At 44.1% G+C, this 21,612-nt stretch overlaps 1 protein-coding gene across 2 annotated transcripts in view; it reads left to right on the top strand.

Annotated features, from left to right (window-relative positions):
• Positions 1-361: 361 nt before the first annotated feature.
• The window catches only part of Plce1 (phospholipase C epsilon 1), a 286,564-nt gene continuing 265,313 nt past the window's right edge, over positions 362-21,612 (top strand). For both annotated transcript variants that reach the window (XM_027407429.2, XM_027407428.2), the window contains exon 1: positions 362-566. The gene's annotated coding sequence lies outside the window, so the exon portion shown is untranslated. The remainder of the gene's footprint in view (positions 567-21,612) is intronic.

Here is a 21,612-nt window from a genome sequence, read left to right as displayed (position 1 = left end):
GTGACCCGGCAGAGCTGTAGCCGCCTCCCTCTTGTGCCTGAGCCAGACAGTGACTCCTGGGCGCCTTGGCCGGGGGGCCAGACGAGGGTCGCTGGGACTGCCAGGGCGGGATGGCAGGGTGGTGGGGGCGGGTCCAGTCCGGCCGAGTCGGGGGCGGGCCAGGCACTAGCCGCTCCCCTGGTCGCCGGGCGGCCCACGGCGGCGCTCGCGGCCTCTCACCCCGCGGGCGAGTTCTGGGAAAGCCCGGCCCAGGGCGGGGGCCCGCGCCGCCCCGCTCTGCTCGGCTCTGGGCAGCGCGCACTGCTGGGGCGAGGGACGCGCGGGCTGCGCCCGAGTGCGGGCGGGTGGGCGGGCGGCGGGGCCAGCGGGCTCGAGCTGTGACCAGCGGCGGCGCGCCCCGCTGGGCTCCCGGACACTTGCCCGGTTCCTGAGCGCTCCTGGGCATCGGCTGTGCGGCTGACACTCCGAAGCCAGGACTCCCCACGCCTCTTGCGACGCGCGCGCGGACCAGGTCCCTGAGGGACACGGCACTTGGGGCCCGCCGCACGACTGGCTGGAGATCTAAGGTGAGCCTGCGGCTCTGCCGCTGGGTCCCCCAGGACCGCGGACCCGAGAGCTGGCCTGGGTGCCCTCCTGGATGGAGTCGCGCCCAGCAGTAGCCTGGACTTCTTGTACCTGGTGGCCCAGCGGCTCCCCGCCTCCCAGGGGACAGCCCAGGCAGCCATCCCTCAGGGAATGCGAGGCTAGAGGTCACCGGGTGACCCCTGCCTCGGCTCACTATTTCATGCTGTGTGTATAGTGTGGAAGTGGCCAGCACAAAGAAAAGTAGGAGTTCTTTTCGTGGCGGGACTCAGCAACGTTATTTCAAGGAAAGTTCTCAGACATTGTTTCAGGAGAGATTTATCTGCAGAGTCCCAGGAAATACAGTACAGCACCCTGTCTCACTCCTAACTGGTGACTTCGAGAATGGCTATCTATGCCTTTTCTTTAAAGACCTTCTAAATAACCCAGATACACACAGTTCTTTGGCGATGGCTCGTGTTAAGTGGATAGTGTAAATACGCTCCCCGTTTACATTTAAGCCAAGGCACACTTGGTTCAATTGACCGAATCAATTAGTTTAAGAAATGTTCATCATTAAATGATTTCAGTGTTATTTAAAAAAATAAGCTCTCTGATTATAACTAAAGTTGACTTTGCTACCCCCCCTTTTTGTACATAGTTACAATTCCATCAGCATTAGTGGATTTTCTTGACTTTCTTGTAGAAACCCCCTGAAGGGGCAGGGTGAAGTCAAGGTCACAGAATAGGCACAGCTAAAACCAGGACCATTGGAATCCCAGAGGAATAGCTAGACATCATTCTGGGGAGTGGTCCCAGGAGGTTCCATAGATACCAGCACGGGTTCCTAGCTGTCAGTGCAGGAAGAGCAAACTATCCCTCAGTTACTATATACAAACAACCGTGGCTTTTCTGACAGATCCCTGACAGTATACTCTAGAAGAGCGGCGGTTCCCAACCTTTGGGTCGCAACCCCTTTGGGGCTGACCGACCCTTTCACAAAGCTTACCTAAGACCATCGGAAAACACAGATATTTGCATTATGATTCATAACGGTAGCAAAATTATAGTTATGAAGTAGCAACAAAAGTAATTTTGTGGTTGGGGGTCAGCACAACATGAGGAATTGTATTAAAGGGTCGCAGCGTTGGGAAGGTTGAGAAGCACCGACCTAGAATACCGGTTCTTCTTCCTCACTGACTTCCCCCGGTCTCCCCAGTGGCCGTCCCAAATACTAAACAGCCTCCCTCTCAAGTTTGTTGCCCCAACCTGAAACAGCCAGCGTCTTCTTTAATTCCAGTAACCTCTTACCTCGATGGATCTGTGAGATTTATGTAGATGTCTCTCTTTTTTTTTTACCCCCCACCTAAGGTATCTGCTGTGACTTTCTTAGTCTGACACTTACACCTGGAAGTCTCTCCAGAAATAATTTTGGACAGGCATTAAATGTTAAGACCTTGGTTTGTACAAAGTAAAGCTCTATTTCAGAGGAGTTATGTAGGGGAAGCTGTAGCCACGCCTTCTTAGGTGGTCAGGCACACCTGTAGCCAGCCCCTAAGAAGGCGTGGCTACAGCTTCCCCTACAGAGTTAGGACTGAGAGAAGCATTTACTCTCTCTCAGCTATCCATCACTAACAGCCCCCCAGGGGCAGTTTGCTTTGTGCTCAGGAGCGCCTCCTGGTCATCTTTGGCTCCAGACCAGGTAAGAGGTGAGATGAAGTGGGAGGGGCATTCTTCTCCAGTCCTTCTGGTAAGAAAGCTCCTGATGCATTCCAGCTTTGACCTTTGTCATGAAAACTTCATACTTAGTGGATGGGGTGAAGCGAGAGAGTCCAGTGAAGGTTGTTGGTTTTCTTTTTCTATTCACAATAGTTCTCGGCCACATGTTTCTTTGGCCTTTCGTCTTCTACTTGATGGCATTTGTTTGACGTGTGTAGTTTGCTACAAATTTCTAGAAGAATAAAGGAAAATTGAAAAGGTGAGGAGTTTTGTAAATAGAGAGGGCATTTTCATAGAGCATGGCTGCCCTGGAGGTATGTGTGTGTTTGGCAGTCCCTGCCTCCCTCAAGCAGCCTCTACAGGACAACTGCTTCAGTCCTGGCTCCTGCACTTCTCCTTAGCAGCTATTTGCCAAGTGATGGAACGGTATGGATGGGACTTAGAAAAGCATGTAACCTTGTGAACCTTGGGTGGGGAAGACAAAAGTTGTGGATTGATGGGATGGGGAATGGAAAAAAGAGGAAGGATATATCAAAGGGTGCCATCTGTGAGGCCTGGCAAGGAAGTTAAGGTACTCCCTCATCCCCTTTGCTTCCTGGATGCAGATTTCAGGCTTGTTAATTCAATGTTAATTCAGTTGAGTTATGGCTTAAGTAGGTTTTCATGGGCCAGAATGGGAATATAGCTCTCTGTGGATGTATTGTCAATATGGTAGCTACTAGCCACATATGATTAAGTTTAAATGAGTTAAAATAAATGAAATTAACCACATCTAAATGTTTGGATGCTATGTGTGTCTGTATGCACAGGGTGTAAATACAGGACGTTGGCATTATCTCAGAAAGTCCTGCCCTAGAGAATTGTTTCCACAGAGTTAATCTCCCAAGGGAACTGGTTTGCAAATGAAATCTTTCAAGTTTCCTGTTTAGATTCCCCCACCCCACCCTCTTTTACAGCACTGGGCAGAAGTGCTAGAGAGCTGAACCCTTACCTGTAGTCATCTGTGGACTTATAGGTTTGGCAACAAAACTTGGTCCAGCTTGATGTGACTTTTCGAGAGTCCCTTCTTTTCTTAGCTGGTAACAACTGTTCATCTATCTTTACTTCAGAAATAATTGTTGTAAGTTAAGAAAAGCTGTGCATGACAGAAAGATGACATGGGGCAGGGTTCAAGCAGAGGTTTTTTTTGGGGGGAGGAAGGATCATAAAAAGGGGAAAGGGGAGGGGGAGACCAGCCTCCAGGGACAGGAGCAGCAGGAGAGAGAAAGAGAGAGAGAGAGAGAGAGAGAGAGAGAGAGAGAGAGAGAGAGCCCTTTAAAAAGGGAACATAGGTGCCGGGTGTTGGTGGCACACGCCTTTAATCCCAGCACTCGGGAGGCAGAGGCAGGTAGATCTCTGTGAGTTTGAGGCCAGTCTGGTCTCCAGAGTGAGTGCCAGGATAGGCTCCAAAGCTACATAGAGAAACCCTGTCTGGAAAAATCAGAAAAAAAAGGGGGGGGGAACGTAGGCAATGTGCACAGGTGGTGTTCTTAGTGGCTGCAGCTGAGGGCATACCCTGTCAGAACCCCCAAGGACAGGCCAGAACAGATACCTGAGTACTAACATGATAGACAGAGGTATTATGTAATATTGGGCATATGTATCTTTTATGTGGGCACAATCAAAATGACTTCTATGTATCCTGAATGGTTTCTCAGTTTCTGCTGAGGGTATACTTCTGTTGTTAAGTCCGTTCTGAAGATGGGAAAACAGAGGTAGTGGAAGATTAATGCTCACTAAGTCACAGGTGAGACTAATCAAAGCAGACCAGCTCTAGACTCCATCCTCTTGACCACTGTGCCATCCTGCATCTGATTTAGAGCTCGTGATCCATTCAAGTGACTGGGTGAAACTTAATAGCTTTAATTCCGCTCATTGGAAAGGGTCTAGGGCTAAACTGTTAGTGGTTGAGGTTTGAAAGCCTTTACTACTCAAGCCAGCTCACCAGGCATGCAGGGCAATTGTGTTGCTTGCCCTCTGCCAGTGTACTTGGATTTTAGCTATTGGCTGTATGAGAACTGGAAGGAAAAGAGGTCATTTTGGGATATTTAGGGACAGTAGAGATAAAGCTGGACTGTGTTGACACCTGTGGCACACGGGGGCTTGTATCCCCGATGCGGTGGAGGGAATGGCTAGGCCCTAGTGTAAAGCAGGCTCAGTGACAGGACTATTTTGCTGGACCACCAGGGTTCCCAGGCTTGCAGCCTGTTTCATAGGGTCTGGATCCACCTGATGCAGTAGGAAGTCTCTCCAGGAATTCATACAAATTCTTTCTTTAAGGTCAGGGTTGTTCTAGCTCGAGACAGGAGCGGCCTTCTTATATCTCCTTACTCCCATGAAACCTCAGGCCTAGGTGGCTTCTTCTTGGCCTGTTGGCAACCCCAAAGTTTCTCATTTGCATACAAGGGCATGTTCTGAGTGAACTGTCATCTGTGTGTTCCTTTTACCAAGGACTCTTGCAGGACCCTTTCTTTAGCCAGGGAACATGAGCACCTCTTGTCTTGAAGTCTTAGTGTCTTCTCCTACCAGGTAGCATGGCTTAAAGGATAGGTTCAGACCCCCTTTTGGCCAAAGGCAAAGTATCTAGACCCAAGCTTACCTGAGTATACTTAAGTCTTACCCCCAGCCAGTTCTGTAACCCTGGACAAACAGTTGTTTTATAAGGCAATTAAAAATAATGTCTCCAGTTAGATGATTCACCCAAAGCAAGTTGCATAGGCCCTTACATAACATATGCTAACTATTCAACAAGTTAGCTAGTAGCATTATTGTTTCTTTGCTGTGGAAGTCTGTAATTTGAGGTTTGGGAGGTATGTGTGGGAGGTCAAGGACACTCAGGGTGAGTCCCTGGAATCTGCGGATATACCACTTTATATGACCAAATGGAGCCTGCTGATGTGTTGAAAGTAAGAAATCATCCTGTATTTCTGTGTAGCTTCAGCCTGATCACACAGCCCCTATAAGATGGAGGACCACAATTTGTAGAGAGAGGTATTTTGCATGATATAAAAAGAAATAAAGGACACAGCAGATAGCTGGTAAAACACCAGCCTGGCATGTTTGAGGCTCTGGGTTTGATCCGCAGACTGAAAAAAAAAAAAAAAAAAAAAAAAAAAAAAAAAAAAAAAAAGGACAAAAAAACGAATTCTTTCCTAGAGCTTGCTGAAGGAAACAGGCTTGCAAACCCATGGGAGACTTCAGACCTCCAGGGCTGAACAGTAACAAATTTGTGTTATTTAATTCAGTCAATGTGTAGTCATTTGTCACAGCAGTTTAGGAATCAGAATGCAACATGGAAGAGAAAACGGGGAGTGGTTCAGGGGGAAGTTAGAGCTTCCCCAGCCAGAGAGCAATAAGCAAGCCAGCCTTTGCTGAGAACTTTGTCTGAGGCACTGTCTCTGAGCACTTCATGTGTGTTAAAGTGCTTACCCTGCAGCCCTGGGAAGTTGTCTACATGTTGCAGGAGCAGACTCAAGTCTGAGGCTGTAAGAGATTAAGAACTGCCCAGGCTCCCACTGCTAGTGCAGGTACAACTGTGTAATGGGTCCAAGTGCTCTTCACTGGGAACCCCATAATCCCCAAAGCAGGCACCTATGAAGAGCCTGAAGCCTTCACCTGTGAACAGGGTGTCTCTGTGTGCAAGGAAAAGGCAATGTTTGATTTGGTGAGAAGGGCAATGTGGCTGTGTTTTTTTTTTGTTTTTTTTTTTTCCCTTCAGATACTGATGATTGAAGTTCTGGCATTCTTATGTTACAGTACTCTGACAGCTGCAGCCTGAGGAACAGGCTGGGCGAGCAGAGCCTGCGTACACCCCTACTCTCACCTCTGTTCCTGCTGAACCTCCCTTCCTCCTCACCACTGGCTGCTGGCCCTGGTGCCCGCTGGCTCTGGATCCCACCTCTGCCTGTTTATTGGATTTGTCCATTCCTGACTCTCCCTCCAGCCCCAAATCCCACCTCCCCTGGCCTCTCGACTCTTCAGGCTGGAGCTGTTTAGTGTCAGGGCAGGGATCGGGGTCTCTCAGGTCCTTTGTGACAGGGAGTAGGAGTATCTTCGTCTTTTCTTTTGATTTTCTGGATGATTGTTGGTGTTCTGCCTGGGCTTCTTTTTAGTCTCAAGCATCTAATTCTGGGAGATAATAATTTGGATGAAGTTATTTATTTATTTATTTATTTATTTATTTATTTATTTATAAAAACAGCATTTGTTCCAGGAGGGTTTGGAGCCTCAGTCTGGTGAGTGAGGCGCTGGCTATGGGTACCTCAGCATTTCACTCTGCTTCTCTTGAGTAGTCACACGCTTACTTGCTTTATATATTGGGGCTCTGCCTTATATTTTGCATGATAGGAAGCACTAATGTGCAGGGGGAATTACATCCTAAGTTATGACACAATGTGTGTGATCTTTAATGCACAGATTTAGATGCGAAGGTAATGTAACTCTAGATTTTCCCCTCGTTACATTCTATAAATCTTGGTTCTAGAGACAGGTTGCTTGGTCTGTTTATAATCCTGGCTCCACTGCTAATGACTGGTATGGCCCCCTGCAAGATATGCTGTTGAAATGCCTGAGTGTACACAGCAGAGGATAATAGTGTAGCTTAAGTAATAGGTTGTGAAAATGAATGGGATAAATATATTTAAAGTGTTGAGAGCACCACCTACTATAAAGTAAAGAATTCAACACATATTAGCCAGTGTGAGCTGTTTTATTTTGTTTTGTTTTGTTTTTGTTCGAGACAGGGTTTCTCTATGTAGCCCTGGCTATCCTGGAACTCTCTTTGTGGAGACCAGGCTGTCCTCAGACTCACAGAGATCTACTTGCCTCTGCCTTCCAAGTACTGGTATTACAGATGTGCACCACCACTCCCCGGCTACCATGAACTTTTTTTTTTTATACCTGTGAATAGCAGGAAAATAATTTCTCTTTTCAGTGCAGTGATTCAGGGCTGTTTTCTAGGGGCTCAGTAGCTGGACTTGCCTGAGGTCTCTGAGGTCTCATGTTAGGCCCAGAGTGGCTGCTTATTGAGAGGCTACAGACATTTGTTCTTCTCCCTCCTGCTAGCCAGCCAGCAGGGCCTGGAGTATGTAATACAGGATGATGCTTGCAGCCCTTCAACATCCACCCAGCTTCTGCTCCAAATTCAGAATATAATATAAACTCTGCCCTCTGGCTGTAAGGTATAAGGCATCCTGTCCCAACTCACTGCCCCCCCCCATGGCAGTATCTCTTCATTGAAGTTGTGAGCACTGGGGTACCCTGGGAAACAAAAACACAGTAGCCCAATCCTGACAGAGCCAATATACAGTACTGACTAGTTGGTGCCAGCCAGACTTATTATCACTCTACCTAAAGCTGGTTATCTCTCTCTGCTTGGTGGTGACTCTTCTGTGGTCTGCTTGGTGGTGACATTGCTGTGATCAAGTTATAGGCTCTGCCACCACCACTCACCGTGACTGTGAAAGGTTCTCCTGTGGAGGGAATGTCTATGGGTGCACCCACACCCACAAGTCAGCCAGCATTTGCGTGTTTTTATTTCTTGGTAGAAGCAGCTAGCCACATTGTGATAATTAAACAGTGGGGCTTCTTTATTCAGAAGTAAAGAGGAGGCAGAAGCGAGGAGAGACTCTATTTCGATGACTTCATTGTAAGTTTAAACTATATAATATTACTGAGTGTGGAAAATCCAGGGAGTGGAAAGAAAATCATTTGGGAAAAACACATGCGACCCAGGGCATGCTATACACGTCTGGGATTAAAATATCATGTAACACACTTTAATTTGGATATCGCTGGAGTTGCTTCAAATGCTGTCATTTCTAAAGAAAGCGTCAATTCATTTGCTATGCTACACAAGAACAGACTTCATTGGCGAACATCTTTGCACCAGTGAAATGATTGCTTGGAAGAATTGCAGTGTGCCATCGGCCTGTTTTTCTATCTTTGGGAGGTGGATAATAGTCACAGAAGTGAAAGACTCTTGGCATGAAATTTCGTCTTCACTTCTTCACCCCCAAAGGCAGAATGAATTCAAAGGACAGGGCAGAGCCCGAGTTCTTTGTTAGCTGCCTGGGGTCTGGGCTGATTCACCGCTCAGCAGGCTGGTTTGTTCTGGACTCTGCCTGGCTTCCTGGGTTTGAGGTTTTTCCTTCAGTTGTGGCTTGGGCATGATTTTAAAATTCACAGTGGTGGAGATTAGGAAAACTAGAAGTAGTTGTGAAATAAAATATGCTCCATCATGATTTGAATTTGAGGGTTGAGGACATAGCTCAGGAACAGGGGGGCTTGCCTAAGATTCATGAGACCCTGGGTTTGATTCCCAGGACCATGGCAGACAGGGCTGGTATCTGAATTATGAGTAGACAAGAGCTTCTAGAATCTGCATGAAATGCTGCATATGTGCAAGAAGCTTTCCAGTGATGCATTTCTGGAGGCTAATACAGCAGCAGCAGCAGCCGTCTGGCAACCTTGTGTGTTCTCCACTGACACCTCTTGAATCTAGGTTTTTGGTTTTTTGTTTTGTTTTGTTTTTTGTTTTTTTGTTTTTTTTTTGTTGTTGTTGTTGTTTTTTGACTGCCCAGTGCTGGCTGAGAATGGCTGGGGATTCTCCAATGTCAAGTCACAGGATGGTTGACAACAGGTGAAGAGTGTCCACATCCCAGATAGGCAAACCCAGATCAAATTAGCTACAGAGGATGAGAGAGTGCTTATTTCTAGCCGTGCTATGCATTTCTAAAGAACTGTCACCATCCCAGAAATCCTGTCTTAAAGTATGTCACCTGTTTAATAGTTAAAACAGTCTTTTGTTCAAATGTCACTTTCACGACTGAAATTCTGTGTGTTTTATGTGGGGGTGCATGGGGGTGTTATATATGCACATGCCTGTGTGTGAGTGTGAAGCTGCAAGTTGATGCTGGGTGCTTGCCTCAGTCCCTGTCCACTTTATTTCTAATGCATGGTCTCTTACCGAACCTGAAGCTCACTGATTCAGCTAGGCTGCCTGACCAGCCAGCTCCAGGAATTTGCTTGTCTCTCCCTCCCAGGCTCTGGGATTACAAGCACATGCCACTGCCGTTGGCTTTTTTCCAGGGTCTCAGGGATCCACCTCAGGTCCTCATGCTGGCACAGCAAGTCTTTTATTGACTGAGCTGTCTTTCCAGTCCCTATATTTTATCCTTTTTACTAATGCACACATTGTACATCTGTTTATGATTTACTGATTTTGACTCTGAACTATGCTGTACAGTAATTCAGAACTGAAGACTGGAAAGGAGAGAGGCATCCAGATTTGGCCCTCTTTCTTGAGAGTTGAAGGAATTGGGCTACTGGAAGACTTAACATTTTGTTCAAAGCCTCCTACCTGGGGAGAGGTAGAGCTAGACTTTTGCTTTCCAAGTCAGAATTGAGATCACCCTGTGAGTATGCCATACAGAATTCTAGATGCTTGCATCACATTTCGTCATAGAGAGCGACCCAATACTATTAAATAGCTTCAAACCTTAGTGTGGTTCTGGGTTCATATTAACCACCTTCTACTCATTTTGGGCACTAAACTTAGGCCCCTCACTCCATTATTCTCTCTACCACTAAACAACATACATAGCCCTTTGCTTTATTTTGAGATGGGGCCTTTCTGTACCATCCTGTTGATCTCAAAATTGTCATTCTCCTGCTTTCACCCCTGAGTAGCTGAGATTACAAGGAGTAGCTGGCTTGTAGGTGTGCACCACCATCGCCAGCCTCTTCATGTGATGGCTTCATAGAAGGTGTATACATCCCCCATTGTTGGATGTTCTGTGGCTAATCTCCATTTGATTTCTGTGTAACTGCTGACCAAATTTCTAGTTTTACTCCCTCCTTCCCTCCCTCCCTCCCTCCCTCCTCCCCTTTCTTTTGGGTACTGGGATTAAACCCAGGGTCTTGTATATGCTAGGCAAACACTGTACTATGGATAATATTCTCCCACAATTATTATTATTATTATTATTATTATTATTGTTATTTCATTTTATGATTGGATCTTCCTAAGTAGCCCAGACTGGCCCAGCCCATACTCTTGGGCTTACACAATCCTCCTGCCTCCAACTTGCAGACTGCAAGGTGCACACCATCATGCTTAACTTCTGATTTCCTCTTTAGCTCAGAGTCCTAGAGGTGAAATTAGCAGTTCAAAAGATACCTTTAAAAGGAGACTCCCTATAGGTATTGTCAAATGCTTTCTAAAACTGCCTTAACCAAGCACGATGATTCACCCATTGTCCTGGGTCCTCAAGAAGTCATAGTAGGAAGGTTGCTTAAACCCTGGAGTTTGCAGCCAACCTGGACGACATAATGAGACCCCATCTCAAAAGAAAAAGAAAGTACCAATTTGCAGCTCTATTAATGATGTACAAGAAGGGTCTTTCCAAGTGATATTTCAGTGACAAACTCAAGCTTTGTGGGATCTCTCTTATTTTTACCTTTGCCAAAGCTTTGTATTTTATAGTTTGAAAGTGTGCTTCTCTAATAGTAATGAAAGGCATTTTATCTATTTCGTCATCAGTTTGCTTTTTCTTAGTTACTTGGCGATACTTTTTGCTCTGTGTCTTTGGTCTTCTCTCTTTTTCTCTCCCTCCCTCAGCCTTCCCCCACCATAACCATATTTTTAGCAGGTATTTTCTTGTGTTTCTCTTTTCCAATTTGCATTTTTCTTGATTACTGGATACCGAAAGTTTAAAAGCTGGATAACTCTGGAAACAGTTCTACACTAACATCACTGACCTTCAGTGCATGGTTTTGTTCAGGGTTTCTTTTTCTCAAGTTGGGCAATTGCTGTTGAATGCCATAGTGTGCGTCTTTACTTAACATCTTCATCACTAAGGAACAGGTGGCGCTTGTCCCTACTGTGTGGCTCTGTGGGCAAATGTAAGAATACGTATTTCAGATGCTCAGGGTGCTTCATTTTGTCTTTATGATGCTTTAAAATATTTATTATTGTCCTGTATGTATGTGTGTGTGTGCTTGTGCTTGCATGTATGTATGTGTGTGCACACTTGAATGTGTGTGTACATGAATGTGTGTGTGCAAGGGTTGCGTGTGTGCACATGTGTGTGTATGAGAGAGAGAGAGAGAGAGAGAGAGAGAGAGAGAGAGAGAGAGAGTGCATGCATGTGTAGGTCAGAGGCTAACTTTGTAGAATCTGCTCTCTCCTTCCTTCTTTATTTGGGTTTTGGAATTGAACTCAGATCTCAAGCCTTCTTCAGCAAGGCCTTTTCCTGATGAGCCATTTTGACAGCCCAGGACAGTTTTTAATTTATGGAAAATTTTTACCTTTTTTATTGCCAGATATCTGATCCTTGATGATTTTTTTCTTACTCATCTCTCAGATATTAATTTTTAATTAAAATTGCATTATTTTCCCCTCCCTTTCCTCCCTCTAATCTTCCCATGCACTCCATCCCAGCTACCTCTCTGCCACTCAAAATCATGGTCTCTTTTTCTTTGTTATCTCTCTCTCTCTCTCTCTCTCTCTCTCTCTCTCTCTCACACACACACACACACACACACACACACACACACACACACACACGCACGCACACACACGCACACACACACACACACCCCTAAATATATGAATACAACCTGCTCAGTTGATTAAGTGTTACTCATGTGTATATGATTTCAAGGCTGGTATATATATATACTGCGGGCTCACCCTTGGGAAAGACTATTTCCCCCGCTGTCAGCATTCCTTAGTTGCTTGTTGTTCTTGGTCTATAGATGGGCCATATGGGGCCCCACGAGATTTCCCTCTTCCATGTTAGTTAGTGTTGTGTATTGGTGTTGTACTTCTTCAGGTCTTGTTTAGGCAACTTTGTAGTTGAGGTATCGTAGATGTGGCTTCTCCGTCACTCCTAAGATCCACATTCTCACAGCTGACTTCCTGGTCCTTTAACTCTTACAACCTTTCCATCCCCCTCTGTCACTCTGTTCCGTGAGCCTTTGATATAGGTATTACATTATAGATATCGCCAATTGTGGCTGGACACCCCCAATCACTTGTTCTTTGTTTTTTAAAAAATGTAAATGAATTTTTATTTTTTGAGATTATAAAATAATTCCATCATTTCCGCCATCTCTCTCTGCCATCCAGGCATCTGGGATTTGGCTTGATTGGGGAATGAGGAAATGAAGAAAGAACAGGCACACAGACACACGTACAGAAAAGCTGGGGTCAAGTGGTTGTTCATGCTCTGGCAGAGGCTTACCCACTAATGACCACCAGGAACCGCAGTCATGAGCTATGTACAGCACAGGAGGAGGAGCTAGGCTCTGTAGGAGGTCTCTTCGAGGAAGCTGTAAATACAAGCAAATGTACATACACACACATTAAAATGAATACTTAGTTAATAATTTTGCAGTATTATTTATTGTCTAACCATGGATAATTACTAAGCACATATTGTATACTTGAAAAGTCAGCTTAGGTCTAAGGTATCTGTCATTTGATTTTTGAACATAGTTTTAGTTGTCATTGTAATAGCTGGTAATATCTCACAGGGAAAATTCTTGTACTTACTGAAATAGTCCATATTCCTCCTTGTGTAGTCTTACAGTTAACTTACATTAACTTTGGAGAGGTTTGCCAAAATCTTAGAAATCTTTCAAAATTCTGGTTGGGATTATAATAAATTTATATGTTAATTCAGAATCTATCATAGTCGGTTCTTCTGTCCTGGTATGTTTCTTGACTTCCTCAAATGTTTTTTATATCTGTCACTTGAAGTTTATAGAATTGTTCATATAAATCCCATCTTTCTTACTCATAGTTTTGAAATGTTACTCTTTTTTTAAGCTCTAATTTTTTGTTTTCTTTGTTTTTAAGAGTTTTATATGTGGACTCCATGAAATTTGACACGCTCTCTAACTTCCCTCTTGAGTCTCTCCACACCCTGTAACATATCACTCTTCAAACTTTGCCTTCTTGAAATATGTTAGTGTTTCTTACTTAATCAACTTAATTTTGTAGCAGATTGCTCTCAGTCTTGTAGGTAAAGAATTATGTTATTCTAAAGTTATTATTTATCTTTTATAAAAATTTCAGTATATTAATAACTAATGGTGAAAACATTGGGCCTCTTTATATTTGTCCCAAGCTAGAAAAAAAATGTCTTTTGTGTTTACTAGTGAGTATGACATTGGCTTAAAATATTTTAAATCCATTGAAAAAGAAGTATCATATTCCAGATTATTTTTAATGAAAGAGAATTGAATTTAGTCAAATGCCTTCAGATGATTTATGCATTTTCACATTTGACCTACTGCCGTATTGCATGATCTACTGGTCAACCATGTTTGCAGCCAAATGGAGGCAGTTTGTTATCATTTTGTTAATTCATTATGTCTCTAATGCAGAGATATTAATCTAGAGCTGGTAGGATTTTATTTTGGAGGTAAATAAAAATAGCTCTAGTAGAGCCATGGTCACTACAGGTCAGAATTAAAATTAGCCCAGGGCTCCTTCATGTGCATAGATTGAATTCCAGGAGATCCCTGGTGCTTTTCTAAAAGTGCAGGCAGCTTCAGATGTAGCAGTGAGCTGGGGCTTCTGCTTCTGAGGTTGGCAGGTGAGGTGGGAGCATGTGGGCACACTGTGGCTTGGTTAACTGGGGCTTGTGCTTTTTTTTTTTTTTTTAATAGAGGTTTTGGTTAATCAAGGGTAATCGATAAATTTTCCTTTTTGTGAGACAAAATGGAATTTCCCTCCCCCTTTTTTTGAGAACCACGTCTTTCTAATCCTCAGAAGATATACAGCATCAGAACTTTACCATTAGCTGCTTAGATACCATCCTTGAAGCATACATAGCTGTGTAGACACTCTATTTGAAAACTGGAGTATGGGCCTCCTTCTCTGGAGTGAAGAGGCATTAAAAAACAATGTAGCAAACCTGGGCAGCAAAGTTGGGCCAGAGCATTACCTTAGCAGCCAAATTTACTGTCGAATTTTAGTTTAGAGGAAAAGTTTTTGAAAATGTGTCCCTAAGGCATATAGAAAGGAGAAAGCTTTGAAACTCAACAAATTGAATGTCAGCATCTATAGATATGAGAAACTGACTTCAATATTTGTCTGCTCTATGACGTCGTTGTAATGAGCTGAGGAGGCTCTGAAGGTGACCAGGGTGTGGTTGCCTCTTATCTCTGCCTTCTTCGAACATTCTTGCTACTTCTTAGTTTTTAAAACTATGATGGGAAAAATATGCTCATCCATTCAATACTTGTGTATTCAGTGGTCACTTTTGAGTCAGGTACTAGACGGACTATGCCAACTGATAAGGATCCTGGTGAGCAAGACCCTCACATCTGTTGCCCACCCAAGCTGACCTGAACTAGTTGGGAATGCTGGAGGGGACATGCCAATTTCTTACAAAACAAGGTATCCTGAATGTCTTTCCCTTTCTCAGTCTTTCAGATATATATATATATATATAATATATATATATATATATATATATATATTGCTTATGGGAAGATTGTATATTGAGCATAAGCAGAGGTGAATCATTTATAAGTTGTAAATTTTTGATAATGTTTGTCAAAGGGGCTTGACCAAGGCTCTGAGTCTTGACTCATGGGAGGACATTCTTATCACCACTACTTCCTTTTGTAAAGCATTTCCACTCTCCCTTGTTCTTTCTGCAGACGTCTGTGTTCAATTTGAAGGATTCTGAAGGCAATGGCTATTTGGAACCGAGCAGCATCTTCCAACACATAAAAGTAGACTGCATAAGGAGAATGGACTGCTTACCTTGTGCCGGTCGCTTTAGCACAGAGGCTCATGGGAAAGGTTGGGTGAATGCCTAGGTGGTCAGATGCTATGGTATGAGGAAGCTATGCAGGTTTGTGTGGAGTAACTAGTTCTCATAAATACTTCATTATTGATTTATTGCTTTTGTACTCTTTGCAATAGAGTACTACTGTGGTGGTTTGAATAACAATGGTCCCCATAGGTTTATATTTGAATGCTTATTCACTAAAGAGTAGAACTGTTTGAAAGGATTAGAAGGATTAGAAGGTGTGGCCTCCTTGGTGGAAATATGTCACTAAGGGTGGGCTTTGAGGTTTTAAAGCCAGCCCCCCTCCTCTCTCTCTCTCTCTCTCTCTCTCTCTCTGTGTGTGTGTGTGTGTGTGTTATGTGTGTGTGTGTGCTTGCGCACGCGCGCGCGAGTGTGCTCATGCGCCGTGTGCTCCTGTGGATCAGAATGCAGCTCTCAGCTACTGCTCCAGTGCGAGGAATGCTGTTATGCCCCCACCGAAATGATAATGGACTAAGTCTCTGAAACTGTAAACAAGCCCCCAAATATTGCTTTCTTTTATGTGAATTGCCTCAGTCATTGTGTCTCTTCATGGCAACACAACAGATAAGTTCTTTGGCTGTTTCTGAAATGATGTTTTCCAGATGTCTAATTCTATATCCAGGATTTTCCCTCAGTCCTTTTACAGTTCAGGTAGGCAGTCAGGGTACAAATACCTGAAAATTTCAAATGTCCTTACCAAACATCTTAGTTCCTGCTTGGTGTTAAATGGCTTGGGGATAGAGCTTGGGGATGGAGCAGGATCTCTGTCCTAGGGTTTTCTGATTCAGAACATAGAGTGGGGAGGAGGCAGGGTATGACTTACTGGATGGAAAGGTCAAACTCTTGCCGGAGAAGTGGATTGCCTTAAAGGGCTCGTGGGCATTAGTTGGCCAGGTAGGAAGGGTGGCTTTTAAGGCCTTCTCTCTTCATTTTCACCCTGCAAATGTGTGAGGGTTCCTTACATTTGTGATCCATAATGATTCTAAAGATGTCTGCAGCCTCTGCCTCATTCCTGGGCCCCAGAGCTGTCAATCAAACTGCCTGCCAGGCAGTTCTCCAGAACTAATATTCTAAATTGAACGCAGTCTTTCCCCAAAGCTGTCTCTCCTGTACTCTAGGAAGGCAGCCTTTCCCAACTCATTTGCTGAAGCTGGACCCCCACTTCCACTAATGCCTTGGTTTTTACCACTGAGAGTTTTTCCTGATGAGCTCTCACCATACCCCGCTGCTTTCCATCTTGAGTTTTGTCTTTTCCTATAGACTATGTGCTCAGGGAAGACAGGCAGGGCTCTTGTTGGATGATCATCTCTGTTTTCTCCAGCACTTACCCAGATAGAGCCTGAAAAATAAAGATCCTCAATAAGTGCTTGCTTAATTGTACAAGTGGAGATTGCTGCATATTCTTCCTCCTAAATATCTCTTTAGTCAGGCAGGCCTAGATCTAATCCAGGTCTTCAGGTTACTGGCCCCATGAAACTATTTAAAAATTATTTTCAGATAATAATATACAAATCAAGCTAGTTTTAACCTATATGCAACCATTTCTGAATTAGTAGAATGGTTATAGTTATAATATCTAGCTCTCAGGGTTGTGTTCAGGTAGATGAAATCTACCATAGTGTTTCTTAACATGGTGTGGTCCATTGTTACAAAGGTAAGACCCACCTGGGGTGTAGAACTTCCTCAGCACAGTTTACGGGGGGGGGGTGTGCTTTATCTTCGAGAAGATAGGGATCTAGGAAAGGTCCAACTATATGGCATAAAAATTATGTGCTCTACAGTTACAAGATGGGTTCACATGAAAACCTGACCACTTAATAGCTTCGGGACTTTACAAAATTTGCCTAGTGACTTTTAACCTCAGTCTTAAAACGGCTAAAGTGGGGTAACAGTTCCTATTACTAAGGCTTATTATAAGGTAGAGAATGGCAATCTGGGTTAGCTACTTTTCTGTTGTCATAGAATCCTCTGACAAGAAGCAACTTAGGGTAGATGAGCTGGTGGGTAGGGGGTGGGGAGGTAGGAGATGGGAGGTAGGGGTGGGGGAGTGGGGGTGATTGTTAGCATACAGAACCTAGGGGATGCAGTCCACCATCGAAGGGAAATCATGGCAGCAGGAGCCAGCCAGACAACCAGGAAGCAGAGAGATCACATTTCCTCCAGGCACAAAAAACTGAGAAACAGAAAGTGGGCTAGGCTCTAAAACCACAAAGCTCACCCTCACTGAAGTACTTCATTCAGCAAGGCTCTATAGTTCAAAGGTTCCACAGTCTTCCCCAACAACATGCCATCAGCTGGGAACCAAGTGTTCAGATGCTCAGCCTGTGGAAGACATTTCCCTTCAAACCACCATCACATCTAGCTCGATTTTCTTCATTCTAGTGAAACGCTTCCAGGTTGCCTGTGTCTAGAGTCTTGTTCTTGCCCCACTGGGACATTTTCATCAGATACTTGGTCAAGGCATAAAGCCGTATTTCCCAAACGTGTCTTAAACTGGGGAGATAGCTAATAAAATTGGTAGTAGAGTGACTTCAGTGAGCTGGAACGTTGGTCCTTCATTAGGAAGATACTCAGTTGATGTATCAAAGCAGCCAAGAGCAAGGAGACCACGTGAAGGTAGTTTGTCCAGTCCATGGCTTCTTAAACTGTGAGTCATGGCCCCACGTGGGGTCACATAACTGACTGTGGGAGTAACAAAAACTTTGGCCATGATAAAGATTTCTGAACATTCAACAGCCATGATTAATTCAAAATCAAATTCATAATGGATCTAAGGTGTTTCTGGCGGTGTTTGCCCATTTAACCTTCTCATAGCCTTATTGGGCCTGAACACCTAGCGCTTGTAATTTTCACTGGATATGCTCTCATGCCTCCCCCCACCAATCAACTATGTCAACTCAGCCACAATTCAGCGTTTTCTAGATTGCAATGTTTTTACTGCATAAACAAAGTTTACTCCTTTTATGGAAATATTATTATTATTGTTGTTATTATTATCATTATTTTGTTTTAGGTTTTTTGAGACAGGGTTTCTCTGTGTAGCTCTGGATGTCTTGGAACTCAGTCTGTAAACCAGACTGGCCTCAAATTCACAAAGATCTGCCTGCCTTTGCCTCCTGATTGCTGGGACTAAAGGTGTACACAACCACTGCTTGGCAGAAATATTATTTAAAGAAAAACTTTCAATATTTTCTTATCATTTCTCAGTATGTGAACATCAAATTAGTCTACCTTTGGACTTTATTATTGTAGAATGTCTGATTTTAAATATTGCTGTTTGAATTGCTGACCGGAGGTTCACTAAGAAATAGTTAAATGAATTTTAGCTTGAGATTAGGAATGAATTTCCTATAATTTCTGAAATGGCTCTAAACAAACTTCTGCCCTTATGAAATGTGTGTGTGTGTGTGTGTGTGTGTGTGTGAGAGAGAGAGAGAGAGAGAGAGAGAGAGAGAGAGAGAGAGAGGAGAGAAAGAGAGAAAGAGAGAGAGAAGCATTATATTCAGTGTTAATGATTATAAGAGTAAAATACCAGTTAACTCATGCTGAAGATGCTCTATGTCCTGTAATATCCAGTACCCGGCTAGTATTGAATTCTTTGTGCAAAAATAAATATAAGCATCCATCTCATTAGTATGCAAATCTGGTTGAATCTTTACTAAATGGCAAAACTGAATGTGTACCAAAGAATTTCTTTGTCTGAGTGATTTGTATACTTGCTTGGTATACATATATCCCTGAGGTCTTGTGAAAATTTCTTAAGTAGGAGAGAGCCATGATGGAAGTGCTGGTCTAGTGTGAAAAGAATGTGTCTTGGGGCGGGGTCATTGGCAACAGAAAGCAGTTAACAAGGGGAAGAACCTTTGAGAAACATCGGATGGTGACAACTAGCAAAGTATTTGGGGATGGGAGCGTGGGCAGAGAAGGGCCAAAGACGACGACTATGAAGTGTTTCTCTGGATTCCTGGGGGCAAGGGTGCCAGCTGATAGGGATAAAGAAGCTTGGTGGAGGAGCAGAGTCCCTGAGAGGCAGGAATCTGGCTTTGTGCTGGTCTGGGGCTTTGCTTGGCAGAAAGCTGAGCCGTGAGGACTGCTGCGAGGGAGAGGCTGTTTCTGGAAAGAGGCATGTGGGAGTCATCCATGGAGGTGATAGCTGAGGCTGTGGGTGGGAGTGATGGGTGGGGCAGGAGGGGCCCTGCTATTTGCAATCATGTAGCATTGTTGGCCTTAACTTGAGATAAAAAGGATAAACAAACGCTTGCTGAAGGAGGAAATCATCCTCCTGCCTTCCCAGTTCTGTCTAACTCATTAAAACCAAGTTCTACAGGAGAAACAGTTCATACAAGAATTTCAGGTTTAGAAAAATTGTAGTCTTGATTTACTTTTAATCACAGAACAGTATGTGAATGTATTCTTATTCATGAAGAATATTAATACTACACATAGCATAGCAGTCTTCCATTAAATCCTTATCAAATCCTGGTTTCTCCTTCAATTGTGGCTACCGTGCTGCCATTTGGTGGGTAGTCTTAAAGACGTCTCTCTGCATTTATATTATGCACACTAAGATGTCCTTTTGGCTTGCAGGTACTTGTATTTTATTTTCTCTTAATGAGCTCATAGGATGATTTGCTCTTCAGTTTATTTGTATTTTGAAGAGTGTGACAGTCCTGAGATGTAGCTCAGTGAGCTGGTGGAATGCTCGCCTGGTGTTGTCAACTTGATGCAAGCTAGAATCATCTGAAAGTGAGAAATGCCTCAATAAGATTCTGCTGTAGGCCATTTTCTTAGTGATTGATGTGAGAGGGCCCAGCCCACTGTGGGCAGTGCCATCCCTGGGCTGGTGTTCCTGGGTTGTATGAGAAAGCAGGCTGAACAAGCTATGAGGACCAAGCCAGTAAGCAGCTCCCTTCTATGGCCTCTGAATCATTCCCTGCCTTCAGGTTCCTGTCCTGAGTTCCCGTCTTGATTTCCTTCCATGATGAACAGTGATATGGAAGCAGAAGCCAAGTAAACCCTTCCCTCCACAAGCTGCTTTTGGTCATGGTGCTTCGTCACAACAGTAGAAACACTGACTAAGATGCCTGGCATGTGCAAAGCTGTTGATTTGATTTCCCTGCATGGTGAAAAAACAGTAAATGGAGGTATAAAAACAAAATGAAGTAAAAGGAATTTGAAAGGTAAATTTATCTAGTCTCAAGTTGTTAAAGCAATGAAACCTGCCATCTTGGGTATGAAGGTGCCATTGTATTTACTCACTTCCCTATTGGTGGACTATACCTCAATTCCAACTGTTTGCCCTCCTTCCTTCTGCAGGAACTCATTCCCAGATGACTGCAGAGCAGGACATTGTGCAAAAGAGCAAGGCAGGAGTTTATAAGATACCTGGGGCAAAAAGAAACACAGAGGAAGAAAGGAGATGGGCAATGCCACTTTCTGAGGTTGCTGAAGGGGCTGAAAGGAGATGCAGAAGTAGAAGGGGGCATTGAGCCATTTGTCCACGTGGGTTTTACAGTACACAAACATGAATGACCGAGACGGATCCTACCTATTGCCTCTTTGCATCTTAGGCCCATTGCATCCAAGGGTCCAACTACTAATATCCACTACTAATATCCCAACAACTTTTTATTTTGAGACAGGATTTCTCTGTGTAACAGCACTAGCTGTCCTGGTACTCACTCTGTAGACCAGGCTGGTCTCGAACTCACAGACATCAGCCTGCCTCTGCCTCCCGAATGCTGGAATTAAAGGCATGCGCCACCACTGCCTTCTTGAAGCTACTTGCTGTATTCACCCTTGACAGGACACGACCAGTGTCAGAAGCTGGAAGCATTGGAGGTTTGGGGAGAAGCATGGAAGAGGAATGTGCTGATGAGATGTGGTACCCTCCCTCCATCCCCTGATCCACACCAAAGCTGGGGAAAGCTGAGTCGAAGACTGGGGTGGTCTGAGATATTTTTCTGTGTACAAATGTATGATTTGTTCAATTCCTCTGGAGTGCTTGGGATTGGGGCAGCTCCAGCAAAGACTGCTGGGAAAGGAGATGAAGGGCCTCACAGGCTTTGCTCCGTTAGATAATATACTCTAGCTGCCTCTGTTTCTGCCTGTTTCTGCTTTCCCAGCCTTTTGTCTTTTGAATCATAGCAGATCTTGAGCAGATCGGGTGCATTTTTTGTGTAAACCACCACAGCCTCTGTTTTCTTCCCATTTATTTTTGAAACCCTTCTCCAGGGATTCAGAAATTTCACTAGGTACTAAGCTGCAGGAAGTCTAGCAGATTTCTGCTTTCCGCTGGTACCTTTCTCTTCCAGGCTAGGCAGGCTGCTTGGTGAATAGTACATTGGGTGATTCAGAGTTATCAGTGTATTCCTTGTGGATCAAACCTGACTGGAATTCTCTCCATCTCTCTGTCTGGTTCTCCATTCCTGGCCCGCGCCAACCCAAGTCCTCCCTTCTA

The sequence above is a fragment of the Cricetulus griseus genome, chromosome 3 (assembly GCF_003668045.3).
Source record: "Cricetulus griseus strain 17A/GY chromosome 3, alternate assembly CriGri-PICRH-1.0, whole genome shotgun sequence".
Taxonomy (NCBI): domain Eukaryota; kingdom Metazoa; phylum Chordata; class Mammalia; order Rodentia; family Cricetidae; genus Cricetulus; species Cricetulus griseus.
This window is presented reverse-complemented; position numbering and strand designations above follow the sequence as displayed.